The sequence below is a fragment of the Bombyx mori genome, chromosome 16 (assembly GCF_030269925.1).
Source record: "Bombyx mori chromosome 16, ASM3026992v2".
Lineage (NCBI taxonomy): Eukaryota > Metazoa > Arthropoda > Insecta > Lepidoptera > Bombycidae > Bombyx > Bombyx mori.
This window is the reverse complement of record NC_085122.1, coordinates 11509258-11527206: the sequence shown is the minus strand read 5'-3', so window position 1 is coordinate 11527206 and position 17949 is coordinate 11509258. Positions and strand designations below refer to the sequence as shown.

Genomic DNA, 17949 nt, shown 5'->3' with positions numbered 1-17949 from the left:
CGTGTGTTGAAGAACTAAGGAAGCATTATGTGTTTTCCAAATGTTTTCAGTATCTCAACCGAATTGAGGCAAGGATCAGAGTAGATAATGACATCGATGATGTTCCTTCCTGACTTTTACCACTTAAAATTTCACACATAAATAAACAAGTGAGAATCATTTATGAAATTCAATTATTATCTTTAACGTTGGACATCGAGGCCTCCGTGCGTACAGTCAACACCGAAACCGTGAAATTCGGAACAAGAATCTAGATTAACAACCACACATTAAACAATTACGTGCAAGAAAGTGTTTCGATCGTTTTAAAACAGCAGGGATCCTCTGGTAATAACCAGTTTGGTCTACGCTTTTTTTTTCTTTACTTTTTATATTACATTTTCGTTTTGACTGTACATCAATGTTGTTTGTTTTGTTCGTGATTCGACCCGGTTCTGGCATTGTCAGTGGCCACTGCCTCCTCATGTCTCGGTAGCGCGTGTCGAGTTGCAATTAAAAAATGTGTTTTCAATGTATTCGTTATCGTGTAATTTAGACCGTCAGCAAAGCAATTTCAAAGATAATTCTCATCGAGCTGTAAACAGAATTATTATCTTTGAAATATTTATATATTATAATTATGTCGCGTACATTACGCGCTCGTAAAGAGACTTCAAACTTGGATACCTTCAAGCGCTTGGTAGAGCCCGCAAGGTACCATCAAATAATTTTGACCTCGAAACAGTATATTATAATATATTGGCACCTTAAATAATATTAAAATTTATAAATGTTACTATAATTTAAACTTTCATATTAAACATACTTTACTCTACGGTGAGCGCGGTATGAACATGTGATGCGTAGAGAGAAGATGCATGTGACTAGAAGATGTATGGAAATGGTAGTGCAAGGTAGAGTGGGAAGAGGTCAACCGAAGAAGACATGAATAGAGTGTGTGAATATCGATATGAGAGAGAGAGGAGTGAGTGTTGAGAGGACGATAGATAGAAGAGAATGGAAGACAAAAAATAGCTGTGCCGACCCCACCTAAGGATACCCCATCTAGAGATAAGGTGGAGAAAAAGAAGACTGATGAAAATTAATTGAAATTCGTCATAGCTTTGCGGCATTCGGTTTCGACACCGAGATGAATCAGCAAGATGCAACGATACCAGATTATGTAGATACCGCCATTTTGAGACCAGGGTAACAAGTACAGTTATGAGCGCGTAACACAAAACTGCAAACACAAAATTCGATCAACAACATGTAACTAAAGAACGCTTGCAATAAAACATTGCATTACCGTACGTGTTCTTCTAACGGTGTCAGGGTGTGAGATTAGGTGACTACTTGCAATCTACGTAAACAGATTATGTCATATGCTTATGCATGTACATGTGTGAGGGAGGAACGCGTGATTTGCTCATCATGCGTTTAAGGTCTTGCTAACCATTCTTTTGACATTATTATGAAAATGCAAAGAAAACGAAAGAAATTTGTCATTTTAATTTTTGGGCGTTTAAAAATCTAAATACTTAATGGAAATGGTTATATTGACAAAGTGATCATGATTGGAACAAGAACGGGTGGATTAAGAGAAATACCAAAAGAAAAAGAAAAGGCTCCTTTTTATAAATAGAAACTAGATGATGACCGAGAGAAACTAGATGATTTTTTTTTGATAACGCCATCTTGTTGTGTCTTTAAAGCGGTTAGTTGCCCTCAATTAAGAAAAATAGTATTATTATTCGCCAATAGATGTCGGGAAGAGTTGATTATTGAAAACACGAATAAAACAACATTTTCTGAAAATAAATCGTAGCTAGAATGTTTTATCTTCCCCGAAATCTCCTGTATACTAAATATTATGAAAATCATTGGAGCCGTTTCCGAGATTCAGATTATATATGTATATATTAATATACAAGAATTGCTCGTTTAAAGGTATAAGATATAACCCAAGAATATTTAATTTTGACGTCAGGCCACGTCGGAAAACTCACGCCTAATCCCTATGTAACATGATAAGAGGACATATTGCGCGAACTCTACCGATACGACTCTTTTACAATACGGTTTTTTTTTGCTTTGAACACTGCCTTTGAGATTGATTGTAGAGCGATAATACGCTTTGAGCACCAACACGTATTTATGTTATGAATTTTACATAATTTCAGTGGCAAGCGAGTGTTAATTATATTCATTAAAAAGATAATTATGTAGATGCGGCCCAAAGTTCTTTTGTTATAATTGAATAATAAAACAAATAAAGCGTTTTCTTATGAATGCATACGATTACTTCATGATTAAGCAAGCAATTTGCTAATAAGATCACTTTTTCTTCTTCTTAGTCGATCTCTTCATTGCTAAAGGTTGTGTCTAGCTTGAAGAGTTGATCACTCGATGGACTATGCTTCTCCACGTCTCCTGTCTATTTGTTAATCCATTCATTCCATAAATCGGAGCATTTAATGAACCAATTAATATTTCGGTAGTGGATAGTGGTTGTTAAGAGAGGAAGTGGAGATGTAGCAAAACAATTATTTTTTTCTTTTTTAACATTTACAGTATGAAAGCTAACAACTACAGCACTAACAGGGGTCGTCAAATAGCATCCGGACCATCGATGGGTCGGTGAGAAAAAATCAAATAATGCTATCGTTTAAGAGGTCGGAGTTACGGAAAAATAAATAAAAAATTATGAAATTATCAAACCCACCTGATGTTAAGTGATCACCGGAGCCCATAGACATCTACAACGTAAATGCCGCCACTCATTTTGAGATCTGTGTTCTAAGGTCTCGGTTTTTACAGTACAACGGCTGCCCCACCCTTCAAACCGAAACGCATCACTGCTTCACGGCAGAAACAGGCAGGGTGGTGGTACCTACCCGTGCGGACTCACAAGAGGTTCTATTAATGCATTGTCATTTTCGAATACGATTGTAATGGAAATTTTGTCATTTATCCGACTAACAAACCGGATGTGTATTGATTTACGAACTATGTGTACTTCACGGGAAATTTCGCCGCGCCCTTGAATTTTCAGTATTATCGAATAGTTTCATTCATCGACCAAATCATTGTTACGTATTGAAGTTAACCCAACAATGGAGCTATTAGCTGTTATGAGAACTTCCAAAAAGTCGTTGACCCGAATGTTTTAGTGTATAATTGGTATCCTACGACTTACGGAGGTAGTTTGGTCTACTTTATATGTCATCCCATCGAGTGGCATAAAAAATGCTCCAAATTTCACTTTCATCGCTTCAGCTATAGTACATTGAGAAACGCGTATAATAAAAACAGCGATTGTCTTATCTATGCTAATACAATTTGTAATTTGTGAGCAAAAAATCGATCGGGCATTACAAATCGAATGATTTTAATCGCGTTGCTCCACTGAATTGTAGCAAATCGATGCGCCGATCAATAAATTTCACTAAACAAGCGTACCTAATTGAGCGTAATCGATGTTGGCGATGAAAAAAAAATATATTTGTACGTGCGTTGTGACGAACGTGATTCTGAAGTTATTTTGTTCGTTATCATCCTGCCTATTCATACCCTGAAGCTATGTTGTGTTACGATTTGTCAGTATTTCCTTTAAAAAAAATCTGAATGAGTGTGTGACACGGGACATTTTTGTTTATTTATTTGTTACAAGGAGAACCGACAGCCAACTCGAACATAATATAATAATATAAGAAATAATATACACTGGAGAAACAAACAAAAAACAGTCACAAGCAAGAAACAACATAAGCAAAAGAAGGCATACACCAAACTAATTGACATGTACACATTTAAATAATGTCATAAATTAATACAAATCAATTTTGCTGCATATCACCGGCACATTTTTTTTTATTGCTTAAATGTGTGGACGAGCTTACATCCCACCTGGTGTTAAGTGGTTACCGGAGCCCATATACATCTACAGCGTAAATGCGCTACCCACCTTGAGATATAAGTTCTAAGTTCTCAGTATAGTAATCATGGCCCGTAATCACCCAGGAAAAATCTGGCCCTAAGCTGACATCTCACCCCTGTAGAGTTAGACGTCTACCGCTATAGACAGTTTCACACGAGGTGGAAGACCTAATTCTATAGCATAAGTTTTGAAGTCGTCGTGGCCTAAAGGATAAGACGTCTGGTGCATTCGTATGTAGCGATGCACCGGTGTTCGAATCCCGCAGGCGGGTACCAATTTTTCTAATGAAGTACGTACTCAACAAATGTTCACGATTGACTTCCACGGTGAAGGAATAACATCGTGTAATAAAAATCAAACCCGCAAAATTATAATTTGCGTAATCACTGGTGGTAGGATCTCTTGGGAGTCCGCGCGGGTGTGTACCACCACCCCGCCTATTTCCGCCGTGAAGCAGTAATGCGTTTCGGTTCGAAGGGTGGGGTAGCCGTTGTAACTATACTGAGACCTTAGAACTCATATCTCAGGGTGGGTGGCGCATTTACGTTGTAGATGTCTATGGGCTCCAGTAACCACTTAACACCAGGTGGGCTGTGAGCTCGTCCAACGATGTAAGCAATAAAAAAAAAAAAACAGACCCACCTTACAAACTGGAAAAGCTTAGATACAGTGTCTACCTGTGCGTAAAGTAGAGAGCAGATTACTTGTAGTTCAAAATATTAAACGAATTTCATTAATTAATGTAACGTCGTACCAAATCAATTCGTTACCAAATAACTTGATTACGGATGAACGAATTAAAATAATCGATATTCAATCAAATCGATTACGCCAACGAGCATCGTTATTCCTAACGCGAACAGTGGTCCTATTGCAGTCGAGACTTTGTGTAATACGTTGCAAAAAGTTACGACGTGAACGCAAATCGTTATATTATTACTTATACTAGAGGTCCCGCAGTAGTCGTAATTCGACTATAATTAATTGGAATTGTAAGTTTGTTCACTATTATGATTGTATTTTATACTTCTATAATTACAAAATTCGCCACTACAAAAAATATTAACAAAGACAAACAATATTTAGTCTATTCTCAATTTGACAACAAACTCAAGAACAAAAGTTTGACAATAAATAGTATGCATGCGTGTGTGCGTCAAATACATGGTATGTAGTGTGTGTAATGTTTTCTTTATTGATTTAATGTATCTTTTATGCATTATTTAAAAAAAATATTAGCATTGTGCACTTCTTCTCTATATTCTCTATAAGTGTGCAAAATTTCATACTCCTCCGTCCGCGCAATTTTCGTAAAAAGGGATACAAAGTTTTTGCTTCACGTATTAATATATAGATGTGTGCTTAGTGCGAGTTTTTTAACGTTCTCGATAGCGTAAAAGTTAACTTTAATTTGTATGGAGGTGGAACGTTTGCCTACGTTTGCCGCTAGGGGCGCTGTTCCCACTGCATACAAATTGGGGTTAACTTTTACGCTATCGAGGACGTTAAAACACCCGCAGTAAGCACACTGTAGTAATTTATATGGGATTCTAAAACCAAACCTATAAAAGAGCAAAGCTTAGTACTTTTTTCTTATCTTTTTGGCAAAAGATTTTTTTGTGTTCACTAACCATTAACGAACTTCTTTACTGCTTACCAATTACGAAAAAAAAACAGTGTTTTTTTCCACACTTACAGAAAAAAGAGCACTAACTAGACAAATGAGGAAGTGTAAACACACACAAAATAATCAATTTAAAAAACAGTCTTTACCAGCCCAACCATTTTTTTTTATCCCAGTTGGGTTATTATTTTTGATTTTTTTTTATCGCTTAGGTTGATGGACGAGCTCACGGCCCATATGGTGTTAAGTGGTTACCGGAGCTCATATACATCTACAACGTAAATGCCGCCGCCTACCTAGAGATATGAGTTCTAAGGCCTCAGTTAATAAGGAATAAATAATAAAATAAAGTAATAAAATTATTATAGCTTCAACCATCATCGATGTAGATGTTTTTTGTAGTCCCAGGGCACCCCGCTGGTACATATGACCATCACAAGTTGTCTCCACCTGACCCTGTCTTGCGGTTGCCCCTTGACATCACTCCAGGCCATGCCAGCAGTCCCAATCTCACTCTCCACGGTGCGTTGCCAAATGTGTACGTGCTTGTCAAGTTAATCGGACGTCTTCAAGTTAGTAAATATTATATTGAAGTCGATTACGTAGATGGAAAGACAGATGCAATACAGGTCAAGTCAATAGAAGCGTGTTAATGAATCTATATCTTGAGGAGTCAGTGATTATAGTCGAATTTCGATCATTGAACGATCATTAATAATAATTGATCGCGTCGTTAACTTAATTGGATAATGAAAGTGAGTGTTTTTATCCAAAAATGATTATAATATTCGGAATTTGGATGTAAACCCAAGCAGATTACAACTAGGATTCCTTTTTCGTTTGTTTTCCAAGCACCGATAACCCAGATGTAAATTTTTACTTTGGGGTCGTCGAATCTGGAACGTGCTATTTCTAATATTAGTAATGTATACCTATTCTTTAGAGAGAATCAGGGTATGTATTTACAGCCATATCCAGCTGCTGATGAATCATTGTTCATAACACTGCAGCTATATCGCAAATGCTAAATGAAAAATCGTAATTAAGTTTACAAAAACTTCAAAACTTCACCACAGATTCGGAACGCCGCTTTATCACTGAAAACAATCGACAAAGAACTCAAGGCTCACTGTAATATTTACGCATACATTAGAATAGGATTTAAAAAAAAATTGTAGATGCGTAATGTAAAGTTAATTAGAAGAAACCGGTCGGCATTATTATGATTGAACGTTTTTTTTTTTTTTTTATTGCCCTTGTAGGCAGACGTGCGTACGGCCCACCTGATGGTGAGTGGTTACCGTCGCCCATGGACTTCAGCAATGCCAGGGGCAGAGCCAAGCCGCTGCCTACGTCGTACATCTGTACATCTGTTGTACCGACGCTGTGTGAAGCACAACTTCTTGAGTTTCCTTCTTAATCCAAAAAAATTCATATTAAACACTATTAGATAATTTGTTTGCGTAGGGTTGCTATTTCCTCCGCAACACCAGGTCTGTTGATGTTATCGCGAGTAGAAGTAAGAAGTACAATCTTGAATAGGGGATAAATTGAAAAAGTGTCCACCCCTAAATAGCAAGTCGCCGTGGGCCTAAAGGATAAGACGTTCGGTGCATTCGTATCTAGCGATGCACCGGTGTTCGAATCTCGCTGGCGGGTACCAATTTTTCTAATGAAATACGTACTTAACAAATGTTCACGATTGACTTCTACGGTGAAGGAAGTGTAATAAAAATCAAAGCCGCAAAATTATAATTAGCGTAATTACTGGTGGTAGGACCTCTTGTGACCTCGTTTCGGTTTGAAGGGTGGGGCAGCCGTTGTATTGAGATTTTAGAACTCATATCTCAAGGTGGGTGGCGGCATTTACGGCGTAAATTTCTATGGGCTTCGGTAGCCATTTAACATCAGGTGGGCCGTGAGCTACCCATCTAAGCAATAGACAGAAAAAAAAAGTTGTAGTTGGAAGACTCACCGAAACCTGCGGAAAAGGTGCTACCTTAATTGACTCCCTTTTTGCGGACATTTTTCACTCTTATTTTTTAACCTCCATAGTTAATTTGTAATTTTAATAATACCATGGACGGCCCGCCGCTCCAACATCTCTATTCTCAGGCAGTTAAAAATAGAAAAGACTCAACGTCTATCCACAACCTGCCTACAAAGAATATTGCGGTATTTTGGTCATGTTGCACGCAGGGATACCAGCAATTTGGAACGCCTTGTGGTGACCGGTAAAATAGAGGGTAAAAGGCCTAGGGGTAGAGGTCCCAAACGATGGTCGGACCAAATAGTGGAGGAACTGGGGATACCTGTCAGCGACGCACTCCACCAAGCTACAAAATGGGATCGATGGAAACGGCTGGTTGATGGAATCGAACAGAGTCACGATCCTCAGCAGTGAGCTACCGACTGAAGAGAGAGAGTTCATTTGCCTATTTACACTTTCCCAAGCGGATCAGCTTCCGTCACGACGTTCCCATACTTTTGGTTTCGCTTCGAATTGTTTCCTGGTCGCCCCTCTGTTGCATCACAGACTTCCCTATCGGTAATTATCGGCGCGTGGTCAACCGAACGTGAATGCCGAGCCGATATTCCGGATTGTTATTGTGTTTACGCTTGATAGGCTCTCTATTACTGTTTAGGTACGTGCTAAACAAAATAATGTTAATTTCGTACTTACGTCGTGAGAGGATGAAGACAATTGAATTGAGTTTTTTATTGAATATAACGTGAGTAGATTAATTAGTTAATAATTTGTTGAACGTTGATTTTTGTTTCTTTGTAGCTAAAGTACGTATTTTTACCAGGTCAGATTTATAACAATAGGCTATGACAGGCATGCGGGTAGTTTAAAATTCATCAAGTTTTTCCATTTTTTTATTAATTCTCAATTTGACAGTATTTTTTATGTTATCTTAGAATTTATTTCTAGGTGTATCGATTTTGATAATTATTTTTTAAGTTCAAAACTGATGCTCTATTATCCATTTGAATCTTATCAAGAGTTGACCATTCACTTAACAGTTATCCTTTATAATGCATATTCAATTGACTTCAACTACCTACACACATCAAAGAAATTCTTATTTTATTTAGTTGAAATCGACTTGTTTCTTTTTTGTTGCAAACTTGTATTATTGAATCATTTGCGTTTTAAGTAGAATCCGAGGACTTCGGCTAGTTCTAATTATTTTAAATATTTAAATTTGTAAAACACTATAACGTTATAAAATAATAGAATGTTACCGGTCATCGTTCTCGTTGAACCCGTCGCTTCGACGAAGGGCTCGGCGAGTAAATTAACCCACAGACACAGCCCACTGAGTTTCTCGGCGGATCCTCTCAGTGGGTCGCGTTTCCGATCCGCTGGTAGATTCTGAGAAGCACTGCTCTTGCTAACTCTCTCTAACTCTACCACCGGTTCCAAAAAAAGCCACGGTCCTGAGAAGAACCGGCGAAACAAACTCAGCGGGTATTTTTTTTTGTTTTTTCTTTGTTTTTTTTTTTACAGACTCAAAGTAAGTTCTACTACCTTTACCCGTCCGCTTCAAACTAATTAGATCGTCTGAGCCGTTTGCCTTTACTAGCCATAAAATCTAGTCGAAATCGGAGAAAGTAATTATACTTCAAGTCATCGTAAAAATTGAATACAAAATATTGGTTCTTGTCGAACAAAATCTAGAACGGAGTTAGTTTTTTGAACCGGTTCCAAATCAATTTGTTCGTTAATTAATATCTATCTATAGATTAAATTGTGATTGTGGCTTTAGAAATGAAATGTTTCGAATCTAAAAACGAAAACAAATATACATATTTTTTTCTAAATTAATGCAATACAATTATGGCACGATTTCGGATATAAACGTTGCTTAGTGCTCTATGTTTAACCCATAGACACAGCCCACTGAGTTTCTCGCCGGATCGTCTCAGTGGGTCGCGTTTCCGATCCGGTGGTAGATCCTGCGAAGCACTGCTCTTGCTAGGGTCGGCGTTAGCAACACTCCGGCTAGAGCCCCGTGAGCTCACCCACACACGTTAGGGCGAAGCTGGAATAGCCTCTCAAGGCTATCAACATAGGTAAGAAAAAAAAGCTCTTTCTTTTTTCCATAAAAGAAGAATTATCAACAAAAAAAACGTACTATTGATCTAAGATAGTCTTTCTCCTGCAAACTGTATAAAGAATACAATTGACTTTCTAAGGGGCAAATTAAAAAACCTTGATATAACTTTGATTATGCCTGTCGATGATAGGGACTATCGAACCTCATCCGACGGACGTATACCGGCGTGGCAGCATTGAGCTGGTTGCTGTCTATAGGTTCCGGTGACCACTTATCTACCCACCTAAGCCAAAAAAAAGTATGGATGAACTACGATCGGTTTTTTTTTTGTGCTGCTATGACAAAATGGATAGCGGCATTTGAATGAGCAATCAAGATTTTACTATATTCTATAGGTTCAAAATTAATATAAATTACGCATAGAAAAAAGCACTTAACTTCAATCAGTGCTGTAACACGATATAATATTATTACGTATAGTTAGATGACAGCTGCCAGTCAGAGCTGTCACTTTGACATGTCACGTGTAGCCTACGTATAGGAGTATTTATGTAACATCAGAGCTTAATAATATTAGGCTTTTACCTACGAAAATGCCGTTTAGCTGCAGATTTGCAGGTGGTAGGACGTCTTGTATGTCCGCACTTTTTTTTTTTTTTTTTTTATTACCTTTGTAGGCAGACGAGCATATGGCCCACCTGATGGTCAGTGGTTACCGTCGCCCATGGACTTCAGCAATGCCAGGGGCAGAGCCAAGCCGCTGCCTACCGCTTAATACTCTCCACAAGCCTCGTTTGAAGAAGGACATGTCATAGCGCTCGGGAAACACCGTGGAGGGGAGCTCATTCCATAGCCGGATGGTACGTGGCAAAAAAGATCTCTGGAAACGCACTGTGGATGACCGCAGTGGCTCCAGGTAGTATGTAGTAGGTACCTACCACTACCCTGCCTATTTCTGCTGTGAAGCAGTAATGCGTTTCGCTTTAAGGGGTGGGGCAGGCGTTGTACTATTAAAACTGAGACTCTAGAACTCATGTCTCGAGGTGGGTCAGGGCATTGACCTTCTAAATGTCCATGGACTATAAAAAAAGATTCCACTATCGCATTTAATTCGTCGTTGTTTTCGACTTTGATTTTCGGGCGGCCACACTCAAAGCTCAAAATTACCATGTCGGAAGCTTTCAAGCCAATAACGAATCGTGCTTTCTTTTGTAGTATTCGCTTCCTACACGTCATTCATGTTGTGAGCTGATTCTGCTGCATTGCTACCGCGAAGGAACTTGTATTCTCTATAATTACTCATGTTTTCATCATTTTCATATTGACGAATAAAGATACAAAAGTAGTGAAAACAAAACACCGATCAAATAAAGAAATGACTGAATTTGAGAATATAATTGCATATATTCAAAAGACAATTCATTTGTATTTAAATTTTTAGTGCACTCAAACATAAATTACTCATGTTTTCATCATTTTCATATTGAAGAATAAAGGTACAAATGTAGTGAAAATAGAACACCAATCAATAAATAAATGACTGAATTTAAGAATATAATGAATCATTTATTTACAAAATAATAATTTACATTTTAAACATTTATTTATTTAACAAAATGCTACTAAATAAACTGTATACTTATACCAAACTAAAAATAAAACTGGATAATGTAAAAAATCGAATATAATTACATATTTCTTAAAGGCAATTCATTTGTATTTAAATTTTTAGTGCACACAAACATAAATTACGTTTCAAATGGCCAGAAATGTAAAACAGCAACATAATAAGTAAAGATCTATTAACATAAAACAATTTGAACTAGTATATATAGTGTATATACAATGCATACATACGTGTTTATATTTCCGTAATCGTTGTTTTAATGTACTTGTAATTTCGACATCAGGTTTGGAATAATAATAAGAAAATATTGTCAAATACCCTGCTATATGGAATGTCGTAAGCGTGTAACGAAATATTTTTGTGTAATTTATAGTTAAACATAGAATTGGTGTATTGAAATATTGATCCATTAACGGTGCTTTTAGGCACCACAAGCACCGGTCGCTGTCCTCGTCGAACCCGTTGCTTGTGACGAAGGGCTCGACGAGCGAATTAACCCATAGACACAGCCCACTGAGTTTCTCGCCGAATCTTCTCGGTGGGTCGCGTTTCCGATCCGGTGGTAGATTCTGTGAAGCATTGCTCTTGCTAGGGTCAGTGTTAGCAACACTCCGGTTTGAGCCCCGTGAGCTCACCTACACACGTTAGGGTGAAGTTGAAATAGCCTCTCAAAAACTGAAATATCATTGAGAATGGCTGTGTGGTGTCGACCTGGAATACTTGTAGTAACATCCGTGACGTCATATTTTTGAATTGGGTATCTTAACCCTTTGACTGCTATGTAGGTCACCGGTGTCCTACGCGGCGCACTGAAGTAATTATGTCGATTTCTGTTACTAAGCGCCTAGATGAACTTTGCCTTCTTTGTTTGTTAATGTGTGTTTTAGTCTTTTACGGCTCTTACAAATAGATTCATTCTCAGTATCTTCGGATACGTCTCTCTCAGAGTGTACCAGATATTCCGGCGTCTTAGTAACAGAAACAGATATAATTACTTCAGTGCGCCGCATAAGGTTTTGGTAACCCACATGGTAATCAAAGAGTTAAAAATAAATATTAATTTTTACTGGTGGCAGGACCTCTTGTGAGTCCGCACGGGTAGGTACCACCATCCTGCCTATTTCTGCCGTGAAGCAGTAATGCGTTTCGGTTTGAAGGGTGGGGCAGATGTTGTAACTATACTGAGACCTTAGAACTTATATCTCAAAGTGGGTGGCGCATTTACGTTGTAGATGTCTATGGGCTCCAGTAACCACTTAACACCAGGTGGGCTGTGAGCTCGTCCACCCATGTAAGCAATAAAGAAAAAAATAGAGAAATTATCGAATCCGAGAGAAAAGTACACAGAGATAGCTGTAGTACCCGGGATATCATTTAATACCGAGTGAGCAGTGAAATCCAACAATTCGACTTTGATTTGTTTTGGAAAAGCTTCTCTTTTGGTCACAAGCCAGAAGTCGAATCCGTGTCCTCGGTCCACTAATTCACCTTCGATCCACGGCCGTAATTATATTCAATTGATTACGAAACGTGGGTAGAGCTCCGTAAATAAACAATTTTTGTGTAAACGATGCGTCATAAAATTCAGCTGAGTAAAGTTTGTTCCGAACGACAAGTTCGTGAGCATTCTGAATGGGAATTAATTAATATGATATCTATATATAATAATACGTGAAGCAAAAACTTTGTACCGCTTTTTTCGAAAATTGCGCGGACGGAGGAGTATGAAATTTTGACACGCTTATCGAGAATATTGAGAAGGAAGGATATAGAGGAAGGGGTAGACCTAAGAAGAAATGATGGATGGATTGCGTGAAAGACGATATGGGTAAGAGGGGAATGAGCGAAAAAATGGTATATGATAGAAGAGTATGGAAGGAGAAAACATGTTGCGCCGACCCCAGGTGACTGGGAGAAGGACAGGATAATATAGATATGAGAGAATATAGAGCAGAGTGCAGAAATTTATATTTTTTTAAATGATGAATAAAAAATACATTAAATCAATAAAAAAAAACATTACACACGTATTTGACGCACACACGCATGCATACTTTTTGTTTATTGTCAAACGTTTCTTAAGGCTTATGGTCTGTTGTGATATTGAGAATTGATTAAATATTGTTTGTCTTTATTAATATTTGTCTAAAGTGTAGTCTTGCGTAATGTGTGATTATAGAAATCTAATAAATAGTCTTTGACAATAGAATCATAGTAGTGTACAAACTTATAGTTTAAATTAATTATAGTCGAATTTCGAATACCGGGGGACCACCCATTTCGATAAAGCGGCACGACACGAGAACCCTCTTATCGTGGCCGCCGGTAACTACATAGCCGATCCTGTGGATCAAATAGTAAACAGTCGATGTCGCCCAAAACACGTCATTACGGATCCTCCCGATCCACTAACGGTGCTTTTAGGTATTCCAAGCACCGGTCATTCTCGTCGAACCCGCCGCTTGCGACGAGGGGCTCGGCGAGTAAATTACCCCACAGACACAGCCCACTGAGTTTCTCGCCGGATCTTCTCAGTGGCCCGCTTTTCTGATCCGGTAAAAGATTCTGCGAAGCATGGTTCGTGTTAGCAAAATCGCCACGTTTGAGCCCCGTGAGCTCACCTACTAGCCCAGTGGCGCAGACATGGTCTCTCTAGACCATCAGCTTAGGTAGGAAACAAAAAAATTGCGGGACCACTAGTTAATGTAATACAGTCTTATGAAATTGCTAGAAGTGTGTCAGTGCATTAAAGATATTTTTAAAAGCCTTTTGGAGGACCTTTGCCGAACTGTATAAACATAAATCGGGGTCCACGTTATCAGCTGCCATGATATTAACAGTATCAATAATTTACACTAAAGTTTTTGAAACAAAATAGTTTCTTATTTTTCCCTCAAAGGCAATCGCAACGTCCATGGAATAACTAGTCCAAACTAGATGTTCGATTTAATCAAATGAAGTTACCAAATTAGTAATTTAATTCCGAAATAGGAAAACCTATTACATGTATTTAGCAATTCCATGTCCTAGAATGCTGTCAGGACGTGCTCGGCATTACGGAGCGATGATTTAGAGGACATCCTTTCTCTGAGCTTACACGTACTTAATTAGATTTTATGTATTTATGTCATTTGCGTAAGTAGGGTTTTGAGAAGTAAGCAATCGAAATGATCTACTGATGGGAAACGATCGTCAGCGTAGCCAATTAATGCTGTCATTTTCTCTAGGCTTAAGTTCGAACTGTCATTAGAATAAACCTGGTTTTTCTTCAGGGCTTCTTGTCAGATTTAGAGGGTCAATGAACCTGACGGATTACCTCGTGTTAGGTTTTCAGGAGTCAATAGATACAATAATGTGGAGCTCGATCCCCACTTTTATACACAAGTATTTATTCTCAATAACATCACAGTAAATTTGGCTTGCAAGACATCTAATCCCAGAAATAATGCTAATTATAATCTTTTCAGGGTCTGATGTACTGCGTAATTCATTTATCGCGGAAGTAGTTGGTAAACGACAAATGGAAAATTTAGATGATATTGTTAAGCAGAGGGACGGCCCGATGTTATACAACTTGTACAAACAATATATTTATCTTGAAAATGTCGCTAGCGCGATTATCGTCAAATATAAGTTCTTCTTTCGCTGTGGCCTTAGCGGAATTATTGTCAAATATCTTCTCTATCGCTGTGGCCGTTTCACTGTTCTTATTAATAATTTTTATTAAGTTTTTATTACGTTTTCTGAAGTGCGTAATTAGCTTACTCTATTTTGTGTTTCAAGTGAGGCGGTGCTTGCTCGAACAACTCCAAGTGCTTTCACTGCCCGGTTTGGCTAATATTAATAAACGGCAATTTACACGTCCGTGCCAACGTCCTGACTTCTCCGCCGAACAATCATACGTCCCGATTTAAAGGGTGGGGTGGCTGTTACTCATTGTTCTGTGTGATTAGTGCGAGTATTTTAACTTTCTCGATAGCGTAAAAGTTAACTCAAATTTGCATGGAGTTCGAACGTTTGCCTCTCCGTCTGCCGCTAAAGGTGCAGTTCCAACTGCATACAAATTTGAGTTGTTAACATTTACGCTATCGAGAACGTTAAAAAACTCGCACTAAGTAAACAGAACGGTCGTTAAGTTGTCACGTGCGTCGCTGTAACTAACTTGTCACGTTTCTGAACCAAGTAATCTCAATCTATCCTTTTGATCATTAGTGATTATCTGTTAATTTGTTGGCTACAATAAACATAAACGTCCGTATTAATTATCTAATTTTATTTTGAGTTTTCGGCGATGTGTGGCGAAACTCATTATGGATCATCCTACCATTCTCTATCAATACCCTTTTGGTGTATACCAATAATGGCAAATACAAGTTTTGAAAAATGCTCAAATTGTAAAATTCACATATATATCGGTAAAGGTGACCGTTGAACATCAAATGGGACTGCGATCTCTGTCGAACAAAAATAAACAGATACAGAAACAAAAGCAAATTGCGAGTTACGAGTTTCATTACTTTTTTTTTCCTACCTAAGCTGATAGATTGAGAGGCTATTTCAGCGTAACCTTAACTAGTAGGTGAGCTCACGGGGCTCAAACCGGAGTGATGCTAACACTGACCCTAGCAAGAGCAGTGCTCCGCAGAATCTACCGCCAGATCGGAAACGCGACCCACTGAGAAGATCCGGCGAGAAACTCAGTGGGCTGTGTCTATGGGTTGATTCGCTCGTCGAGCCCTTCGTCCCAAGCGACGGGTTCGACGAGGACGGTGACCGGATTCATTACTCATTGAACATAACCACGTTCGTGAACAACTTACACGAATTGCGAATATACCATGATTTATAAACGGTCAATTCTATATGTTCTTTAATTGTAAACTAACTTGTATGGTCCATGAAATCATCATCAATGATTTCATCTGTTGTGTAAAGGAACTTTTTTTTTGGATTAGGAAAAAGTCTCCAAAAGTCCGGATAGTCTTCAAAGTCTAATACGGCAAACTTACCTAATCAGGACAGTGGGAGGGCTTCAAATGCAGCAGGCTTCGAGTAGGAAGAGATGGTGAAGTATCCTAAGGCGCGTCAAATCTACCCTCCCATCAAGGCTATTTATTTATATTTATTATCTATCTATATATATAAAAATGAATTGCTGTTCGTTAGTCTCGCTAAAACTCGAGAACGGCTGGACCGATTTGGCTAATTTTGGACTTAATAAGGTTTAAAAGGTAGACAAATATGAAAATGCTTGGAATTAAATAAAAATAACAATTTTGTTTTTCCTTTGATGTGTCTCCCGTCGGACGGATTCTTTTTGTTTGTTTTAAGTTTATTTTATATTATGAAAAAGTTTAGGTCTTTTTTTTATCGATTGAGGCACCGAAGTCTGCCGGGTCAGCTAGTTTAAAATCTATATAAAGACCACGATGTCAAGAGTGAAAGAAACCATTAAGAAGAAGAAAGAACCCGTCACTTAGTGAAAGTCGCGGATGAGCTCGATAGTATACCCAATGCAGTTGACTCTTCGATATCATATGCAAAATTGACACCAAATTCATTTGTCTATCAGCAAAAATGCTAACGCAACTCAATGGTAGTCAATTCGCAATGCGGTGTTGCCTTAAACAGCGTCAATTTCATTACAGTTCAGTACCGATTGACCGCATTCCTTCGTAGAGTTCATTTGGACCGGCGCTGCATGTTGAGAAACACCATCAGACAATGTTACATGTGTTTACTTCCGAATTATCTTTTAGTTCAGCTTATCAAGTTTAGTTATAAGTCAAGTTTAGGTATAAGTTTAGTTCTTCACTGGTGGTAGGACCTCTTGGGAGTCCACACGGGTAGGTACCACCACCCCGCCTATTTCCGCCGTGAAGCAGTAATGCGGTTCGGTTCGAAGGGTGGGGTAGCCGTTGTAACTATACTGAGACCTTAGAACTTATATCTCGAGGTGGGTGGCGCATTTACGTTGTAGATGTCTATGGGCTCCAGTAACCACTTAACATCAGGTGGGCTGTGAGCTCGTCCATTCATCTAAGCAATAAAAAAATAAAAAAATATTAATGGGCGTCTAGGTAATGTCACGGCATAACCGATATTAAATGCACATACATACATATATCGTAGCGCGTTAAGATCAGTGTTCTTAGTGCGAGTTTTTTAACGTTCTCGATAGCGTAAATGTTAACAATTCAAATTTGTATGCAGTTGGAACAGCGCCCTTAGCGGCAGACGGAGGCAAACGTTGGAACTCCAGGCAAATTTGAGTTAACTTTTACGCTATCGAGAAAGTTAAAACACTCCCACTAATCACACAGAACAATGAGTAACAGCCACCCCACCCTTTAAATCGGGACGTATGATTGTCCGTCGGAGAAGTCAGGACGTTGGCACGGACGTGTAAAATGCCGTTTATTAATATTAGCCAAATCTGGCAGTGAAAGCACTTGGAGTTGTTCGAGCAAGCACCGCCTCACTTGAAACACAAAATAGAGTAAGCTAATTACGCAGTTCAGAAAACGTAATAAAAACTTAATAAAAAATATTAATAAGAACAGTGAAACGGCCACAGCGATAGAGAAGAAGATATTTGACAATAATTCCGCTAAGGCCACAGCGATAGAAGGAATTATAATTGACGATAATCGCGCTAACGACATTTTCAAGATAAATATATTGTTTGTACAAGTTGGATAACATCGGGCCGTCT

General features: G+C 38.4%; 1 protein-coding gene across 1 annotated transcript in view; it reads left to right on the top strand.

The window, feature by feature from the left end:
* The window catches only part of LOC105842714 (uncharacterized), a 118184-nt gene that overhangs the window by 24482 nt on the left and 75753 nt on the right, over positions 1-17949 (top strand). The window lies entirely within an intron of this gene.